The sequence below is a fragment of the Scophthalmus maximus genome, chromosome 14, assembly GCF_022379125.1.
Source record: "Scophthalmus maximus strain ysfricsl-2021 chromosome 14, ASM2237912v1, whole genome shotgun sequence".
Taxonomy (NCBI): domain Eukaryota; kingdom Metazoa; phylum Chordata; class Actinopteri; order Pleuronectiformes; family Scophthalmidae; genus Scophthalmus; species Scophthalmus maximus.
The window spans coordinates 6,217,159-6,226,074 of NC_061528.1; the positions used below are offsets into that span (position 1 = coordinate 6,217,159).

Below are 8,916 nucleotides of genomic sequence, written 5' to 3' on the forward strand. Positions count from 1 at the left end.
GCCTAAATCTTGGCTAAGGAGCAAGGGGTGGTTCTACAAGGTCCTTCTACACCCCTCCCCACCCCCATGACTTGCTAGGTTTAACCACAAGTCCAGCCCTCATGATTCAGCCTCTGCTCACTACATTCTAAAGGACAGCCATGCAGTTTTCATGGGCATGTATTCTGAAAGGGGCTCAATACAATAAAAATGACTCAAACCCCATCAATCATTTGTCAACAGCAAGTTTCCTGACGGATGATTTAATCGCTGGGCCCCTGGTCTAGGTCACCCAGAGCACACACACTCAAGGTATCATGTGAGATCGTAACCACAATATTGCCTTAGCTTTTATTTTCTATTTTTACGCGTGTTGGATCCAGTACAAGAGAAACACTTTTTCCAGGTTACTGTGAATTGGCCATACATAACGACTGGAATGGTGGAGAGTAAATTCCTGAGCCAAGTTCCTTTAAATCCACAGGGGTTCATGCAGCGTATGGATCAAGTCTTCCAAGAGGAACAGGAGCCAAGACATCTGTGAGACTAGCAGGGACTGATCCCCCTCTACCAGAACACTGGGAATAGGAAAACCAGGATTATCTGGTCACATTGCATGTCATGGGCGTGGGTTCTCTGCACAATATTACATGCCCGGCCTCACTGTAATACATACAAGTGATCTGTATCAGATTCATTATGCAATTTGAATAATACAACCCAATTTGCTCATGTACCGCTAGATGTGCGCACACATTTGCGACGTGTAACTCTGCTGTGGACAAGCGTCTCAAATCATATCTGAATTTGTGAAGCAAAGGGAAACACTCAGTGACAATGTAGCTCTCCCAACACAGATATATTCTGTGTGGAGGTTTTCATTATCCTCTATATCCACTGTGTTCATGTTTAGTGGGGTGTCTGTGGCCAGTTAAAAAATCCCACCATAGCCCGAGGGCAAAAGGATGGGGATGGGGATGACGGGAGAGCAGGGATTACCTATATCACTGCGTTATTTTTTTTGACTTATGATAATGTTGTAAAAGTAGAAGATTATTTCATCACCACATGATTACGCTATCCACCATCCTCGTGATTTGAATCTGTATGGTGAGTGAATCAAAGAGTTTTGTGGTGGTAAATGGCTAATGGCAGATACACTAAATTTTCGGTAGGAAGTTTTTTTTAATCTTTGTGTATTTAAAAAGGGATAATTCACATTAATTTACATGCATACTTGAGTACAACATGTAAATGGGACAGATTTAGCCATGCAGGCTTTTTTTCATTTGCAATGACATAACTGTATGACATATGAAAACATTGGAAAAAGGCACAACGCACATGGAAGGCACAAAAGTACAAATGATTAGTAAAACAGGTGTATCAAGATGAATATGTACAGTATGGTGTGAAGAAAATGAATGTAAGACAAGAGTCGGTGTTTGCAGGAGCATGCAGTAATGAAAGCTTGTGTTCTCACATATGTGACCTCCTGTGTCCTAGAATGTTGCCTCCACCCAACCACACCCCCCCTGGTACACACACACACACTGCACACACGCAAACACACTGCACACACACGTATTCCACCCTAGACAGGCCAGGTTGCCAGAGCTACACAAACTCCCACCCATTAGCGGCAGGATTCCAGGATAACCATGGCAACCAGTCTCTCACCCCCGGGGAGACGAGCAGTAGAACTGAAAGGCTCCATTCAATTTCCACATCCCAGTACAGCACACACAAAAGGACACACATGCACACTTTTCACACACTAACACACACTCACTGTCGAGCGCACACAGACACACACGCGCGCAAGCACACACAGACAGACACACACACGGACACGTCCAACGCAACCCACTTGCTCTAACAGCCTCGCAGTCACTCTCCAGCCTTCCCTGCCTGCCTCCACTGGGGTGAGTGGGAGCTTGTTAGAGAGACCGCACACTACATCCTCTCACCCACGGTCCTCGACTGCACACACACACACACACACACACACACACACACACACAGCACACCAGTGAAACATTAATTACACCTCACTCATTGTGATTAGACACAGTTTTAACAGGAAGCCGACAGACTCTTTATTTCATACACAAAGATAATCTTTCCCTCTCCCCCGGAGGCATGAGGCATCTTATCGTCAACAAAGCGCGGTACTGGGTCAAATCATCCGACCGGCATCCACGGTGACAATATGTGGCATGTGCATTCTTGTCCGCCACCGGTGTTATGTCACACGGAAGGTACAGGGCTGTGGGATTGGTATCATGTAATTTTCTATGACACCTCTTCAGAAACTTGTCTGTGTGCACAGACCTAAAAATAAAGTTTTGAGAGAAACTGTGTAATGTAGAGAAAATACGCCTGAGGAAACATTGGTGTGTGATAAAAGGGAGAAATGCTGTTACGGTATCACTTCAACGGCTAATAAGGATGTAGTTATGTTCTCTGGTGAAACCTCAGTCCCACTCGAGCGAGCGCAGCGTGCTCCCCTCAGCCTCTCTCCGTCTCAGACGCCAGAGTGAACTCACTGGGGTTAACCGGGACGAGAGAGAAAAGGTTAATGACGCACAGTGGGAAATCAACCTCCAAGTATCACAGGAGGTATCACAAGAAATGGGTTAGGAGGTATAAGGGATGTGAGGGGAGAAATTGTCATGCTTTTGAGTTTCAGTCTGCTCATTCATCCCTCCATTCCTTCAGTCCAGTTGATGTTCTAATTCTGCTGTCACTCTGAGACCCTCCATTCCCACCCCCTCCACACTCACTTGCACACCTGTTCCCCTGTTCTCCATTCCCACTTCAGCTCCCTTGTATACTGGTCTGTTTCCATCTGCCAAATTGCCTTTGTGCCATGGTGCCTTAGCTTTCAAGCGCTCTGTTCTTCACTTGCCTTCTTTTTTTACCCTGATCGTGTTTAGGACAGGGCCTCAGCGCGACCATTTGTACTTTGGTTGCCTGCTCTTTTTCTAAGTAAATACTCTCTTACTTTAACATCTGCCTCCTGAGTCGCGCTCTTCCATTTCCTTACTGAGAACCGAGACAAGAAATAGGGTATATAGCCAAGGAGATAAGATTGAGGTAGAAGGAGACAGTTATAGAAAAATAGATGATGGACAAATAGAGCTCAGAAAACACAGGGTGTTGATTATGCCCTGCTCAAATTAGAGCCCGCGCAGACCATTCGATGTGAGCCTAGCTCGAACCGATTTGGAAATTACCTACTCAAGAGAATCTTGAGTGGCAAGCACACAGCACTCAGCCCTTTTACCAACATATTGCTGGTTGTTATCTTAGCGGCAGATAGTGGGGAGGTGAAGATGTGCGAGGGTGCAGCGCCTCGCTTAGATGGACAAACAGGTGGGAAGACTGGCAAAAAAAATGAGGTCAGCGAATATTATAAAGGGGCGCGGTGTTGTTTGGGAAACAATGTAGGAGGGAGAGCGAGCGAGCGAGCGGGAAAGATCTGGAACAAGGGAGGGATGGAGGAAGAGGGGAGTGAGGCTGGCACTAATGACGGGTGCGCCCAGGGCCACACAAGTACAGCTGTCTCCCCTCCCAACTCCAGCAATGTCAGATGAGCATAATAAAACCCAGTGTGTTGGTCCGTGCTCGCAGGAACAGCTGGGTGGTTTGGTGAAAAAAAAAAAAAAAAAAGTTAACAAGGCAGAGGAGAATTGTGCATCACCAAATCCTATCGTCTCTGCTTCGAGCATGTAGAAGTTCTTCTTGAACTAATCCCAACGCTCAAGGAGACCGTGATTTAGAGAGGAGCGAGTGATGTCGGACTCTCAACCCTCCGGCAGCTTGGAGAAATCACTTTGCTTTTCATTGAGTTTCCATGTGGCTGACGTAAGAATGTGTCCAGAGCACACTGAGTCATGCATATACAGGCTCTGCCTGCCACTCCGAGTTTGTGTGTGTGTGTGTGTGTGTGTGTGTGTGTGTGTGTGTGTGTGTGTGTGTGTGTGAGTCTGTGTGTGTGTGTGTGTGTGTGTGTGTGTAAGCGCCCCTAGCGGTCTCGCGAAAAGGATGTACGTACACACATTACATGATGTCATAAGTACTCCTGCGTCTTCACCTCACACACCCAGTGTCCCTTATCGCTGATATCATATACACCCAGGTCTCACAGTGCGTAACCCTGAACACACAAACAGATAACGCCGGCTCAAAGACTACGCCGACGCTGGACCTGGTCTTGAGCGTATTGTTTTAATGGACGAACCTACATGTAGGAGGATATCTGCGTGTCTGACTCACTCCTCGTCTGTCTGACCACCCCCTCCTTCTGGCCTGCCAGTGCTCTCTTTGTGTCTCTCGCCGTCGCTTTTCTCCTCCTCTCGTCTGTGTTTTTGTCTTAATCACCGCTGAGGTGATGTGGGCCGAGCAGAACCAGTGGATAATGTGATTAGAAGGGGGCTCAGGCACAAAGTCTCGACTCTGATCGCTCTAGTCTCCTGGGACTTGAGTCACATTTGTCAGGGATCGCCGTGTGGAAAATGGCCTTGATAAGATCTCGAGACTTGTTACTTTTTTAGCCTTGTTTTTAAATGTATGTATGTGTGAACCTGCCCCTGCCCAAGATGTCTGTGACACACACAGAGCATGGAAGCCGAAAGGGAATGGGGGGCTGGGCATGTGCAGCACATCTGTGGCAGTGTACAGTGCATGTGTATGTGTACGCACATAGATATTTGTTATCACTGTGTGCAAGGATACCGTGTGCGTTTTTTCCGGCCTCCAGAGGCTTCACAGATGAATGAAGCATTGGATCAGGTAAGCCAGGCGACAGTCCCCAGCATGTTTCAGCTGCCCCCGAGGGGGTTTTGGGTAGTCTGACTGCCAGACTGCTGGGGGGGGGGCGGGGTTGAGGTGAGGAGTGGAAAGAGTGGCTCTCGTCATAGCACTAAGATGAAGAGGGTTTCGACATGACAAGCATGTCATTAATCACAAGTCTCTCCAGGCTGTGTTTGTGGGTTCTAGCTGCTCTTGATGGAAGGAACTAAAGGAACGGACCGGACCAGTTGTGGGAATACGGAGAGAGTGTGTGCGCATGCAGTTGTGTATGTGTGTGTTTAGTATTGTGTCTCTTCTGTGGCTTCATTATTGCCCTATTCCCTATTCCTTCTGTCGTTCCTGTCTGTGGCCGTGGACCATCAGCTCCTCTGGCAGCTACATCCATGACAGGTACAGAGAGAGGAGAGGACTCTCTGCAGGAAGCAAATCTGTCACCATGCAAACCAAAACATGTCAGCGTGGTAGTGCTGTGTGTGCGGGCACGCGCGCGCCTGTGCATGGCTATGCCGGTGCGGATAGCTGATTGGAATCCAGGGCAGCTCCAGTGAAGAGTTTATTTCACAGCTTTAGAAAAAGGAGAGGGACAAGGACGGAGTTCTGAAAAGAGCTGGAGCGGCTGGTTCCCTCTGCAAAAGGGAGAGGAATCAAGTGCACACAGTGTGTGTGAGTGTGTGTGTGTGTGTGTGTGTGTGTGTGTGTGTGTGTTTGTGTTTTCCTGGCCTCAGGGGAGCCAACTCCTCTCACTGGGGCTAGGCTGAGCCCATCTGAGTCTCTCTCCCACCCCTCCAGCTGCCCCCCCCCGCCCCCCAGCATCCTCTAGATTCATCTACGAATGTACCTCCCAGACTCTCTCTACGACTACAAGCCTGAAATGTTTGTGTTTTCACCTCCAAACCATGTTATCGATTTGAATTGCAGATAATCGCGGTGCGAGGTAAAAAAAGTTGAGCAGCTGCACAACAACACCCTATGACCTGAAGTGCTTCGCAGGGGCCGCTTACAGCCCAGTGTTTTCTACTGAATTGACTCCAGCTTTTTGGACTGCGCCACAAGCGGAGCGGTATGAATTCCCATATAAGGCAGGAGGACCCTTTCTAACCTCCTCCCTCCCTCCTCCTCCTCCTCCTCCCCCCACTCTCTCTTCTCAACCCCCTCACTCCTTCACTGCAACCAGCTCACACTGTCAGCTCGCTCTTCCCTTTCTTGCTGAGACCGTGGTCCAGTGCCATTAAGAGACACGCGCACGTGCACACACACGCACACACACACGCACACACACACACACACACACAAAACTCTTATAAAGGGTTGCCTGAGAACAACAGCACTGCGTGGTTCCTTTTTTTCTTTTTTTGAGCATTGATACTTGTCATCTTGTGTTTTCATTCTGTCACTCACTGAAACACCTGTCTGGACGTCTTCATCGCTGCATCACCGCCACAGTAAGCTCCACAACAACACTGTAAATATTACACCACAACTTCAGACCGAGCATCCACAAATCCAATGAGAGGGATGAGAAGAGAGGGGGAAGCGGAGCGGGAGGCATAGATGGATTGAAGGGCGAAGATAGAGAAAACGGAGAGAGAGAAAAAGAGAGACAGCGAGAGAGAAGAAGAAAAAAAAACACAAACAGAGCTGATAAGGCCTTCGGCAGAGGAAGTGTCTTTCTCGGCCAATCCCCAGTGGACTTCCAGTATCCCACTCTTCCCCTGCTGCAGGATGTGTCTCCGTGTGGGAATACGCACGGAATGTGGCCCCTTTTGTTTAGCGTGCGATAGGCTCCTGGTTGGCGGTCATTTGTGTGTCTCATGTGTGACAAGCTCCAGGCTTGGCAGCGGCTGATCAGAGCAACATTCAAGCGGGTCCTTTCTGGGGTATAGACCCTCCCAGGAAAACAATGACTGGTCTTATGGCTGCTATCTTTCAAAAAACCTCTCCTTGGCCGATGGGAGCATTTGCCGGGCTCTCACTTTGCTTCGTATTCCTTGACTACAGATTAAGGAAGAGATCTTCTACGTCGGTGGTTTACCAACTATTTTGTCAGATGTACGACGACAGCCCCATCAGATTATCTTAAAAGCACCTCTTCACTGACACCACTCATCATGTTCCAAAAGTGCCCATTTGATGTTCCATCATACTAAAGTGGCTTGTGTTATGATCATCTTTTCGTGCAACTGAACTGCACGTTTGCATTCTTAATACAGCAGCACACAGAGTTTGAGTCATTGCCCTCAGGCTTTTCTTTCAGGTCACATGTTTAAGACTCTATGTCTCTTTTTCCTATATGCGTAATGACAATTAGCACACTGGTTACGTTCTTTTGCATACTTTTGCACTTGCACCCATGCATACTTGTACATCTTTTTCCATTTCCTTGCTCTAGTTTTGTGATTTACCATTGGTGCCATTGTCGCATTGACCATACTGGGGCAGTAGAGACAAATATAACTTTAATCCCGCTTGACCTTCTCTTATCCAACGGGTCAAAATTTGGTTTTGGTTCTGATCCAGTTGCAACAAATGACTATTAGAGTCCGACCGATATATCGGTTGGCCGGAAATATTGGCCGATATTAGCCTTTCACAGACATATTGGTATTAGCCGATATGTTTAGGGCCAGATTTTATCAGCCAGCTGATATGAGCCTTTTAATGTTTATTTTGTGTTTTACATTTTACGTAAAATAAATGTTTATTTTTTTAATTCAAGTTTTATTTATTTGGTTGTATTTGTAATTTTCTTTATCAATTTATAGTCATTTATGATAAAGTTTATGTTAAATTAAAATATCAAGCCTCTATTACATGTCCTTGTCATAAAGGTTTGATAACAACATTTTAGGAATCACTGAGAAAATAACTATATAACTATATATATATATATATATATTGAATATATATAGAATATATATCGGCTGATGTATTGGTATCGGGAATCTTGTAATCCCTATTATCGATATTGGCATCGCAGCCCAAAAATCCATATCGGTCGGGCTCTAATAACTATGCTAAACATTAAGCACTAAAGCCAAACAGCATATGCACAGAACGGGGAGAAACTGTGCTACACGTCAATATCAACCATTGTCCCCTAAACCAAACACACTTCCAACCAACAACCAAGCAACTAATTCAGCATATCGCATCAACACGATGACTGTACATGTCCAGTATGATACTTCATGCTAACACAACAAGCTACACATCGTAGCGCAACGCCCAGACACCACAGATTAAAAAAAAAGTGTTTCTTATCACTCTGCGACCAACCGCCAACGATCAAGCAGAGCAACATAAGAACTTATCAAACAGCGACATACATAAATGATGTCTTACCTTTGATGTCTTGTCGCGATATAACGTCCTGCTAGCTACAGAGGCGACTCGTCATCTTGAGCCGATACGCGACGACATATACGACAGACTTCCGCGGAGGGATTCTAACGTGAAAAGGCTTCGACCAATCAAATTCCTCCCCTCCTCAGCGTTAGCGAATAGCGCGGCGGACCGGGACTTTGGAGGCCGTCCGTCGATTCTCCCGGCACTCTGACGGTTCGACAGACGTGTCAATCATTCAGACTGACCAATGGGCTGCTGAGCTTTAACCCCGCTTCTTTATGTTACGTTGTGTCGTTGCTAGCTCTGACCGCCGCACTACAAAGATCGTTTTTTAGAGACAGATGAGCACCCGTCTTTGTAAAAACCGTTGTATTAGATCCCTACTAAAGCACAGTCACTTTGCTCTGCTTCACTTTATCAATATGAAATCTGGCCCATATAATGTTCAGATGTTGTTTCTATGTATTTCAACAGGAATGGGCTACATCTGCATTATTACATAGGGGATATTCACTCACAACTATGAATATTTTTTCAGGTGGACCTGAATCCCAAACTTTTAACATTAGCTACTGTTCATCCATCACTTTATCCATAACTGTAGCTAACTATTTCAATTTTTTAAAATACATTTTTAGCCATTTCACTCATTAGTTGGGCCAATACTTCAATCAATATGATGAATATAAATTTAATTCTCATACCTGTAAAAGTTAAAGCCTATTGCCTCTACACAGTAATAACATTTCAGCTTGATGCTATAAGTCCTACACT

At 46.1% G+C, this 8,916-nt stretch overlaps 1 protein-coding gene across 1 annotated transcript in view; it reads right to left on the reverse strand.

Moving 5' to 3' along the window:
• klf12b (Kruppel-like factor 12b) overlaps positions 1 to 8,261 on the reverse strand; it is a 64,186-nt gene extending 55,925 nt beyond the window's left edge. The window contains exon 1 of the mRNA XM_035650978.2: positions 8,140 to 8,261. The gene's annotated coding sequence lies outside the window, so the exon portion shown is untranslated. The remainder of the gene's footprint in view (positions 1 to 8,139) is intronic.
• Between the last annotated feature and the right edge of the window lie 655 nt (positions 8,262 to 8,916).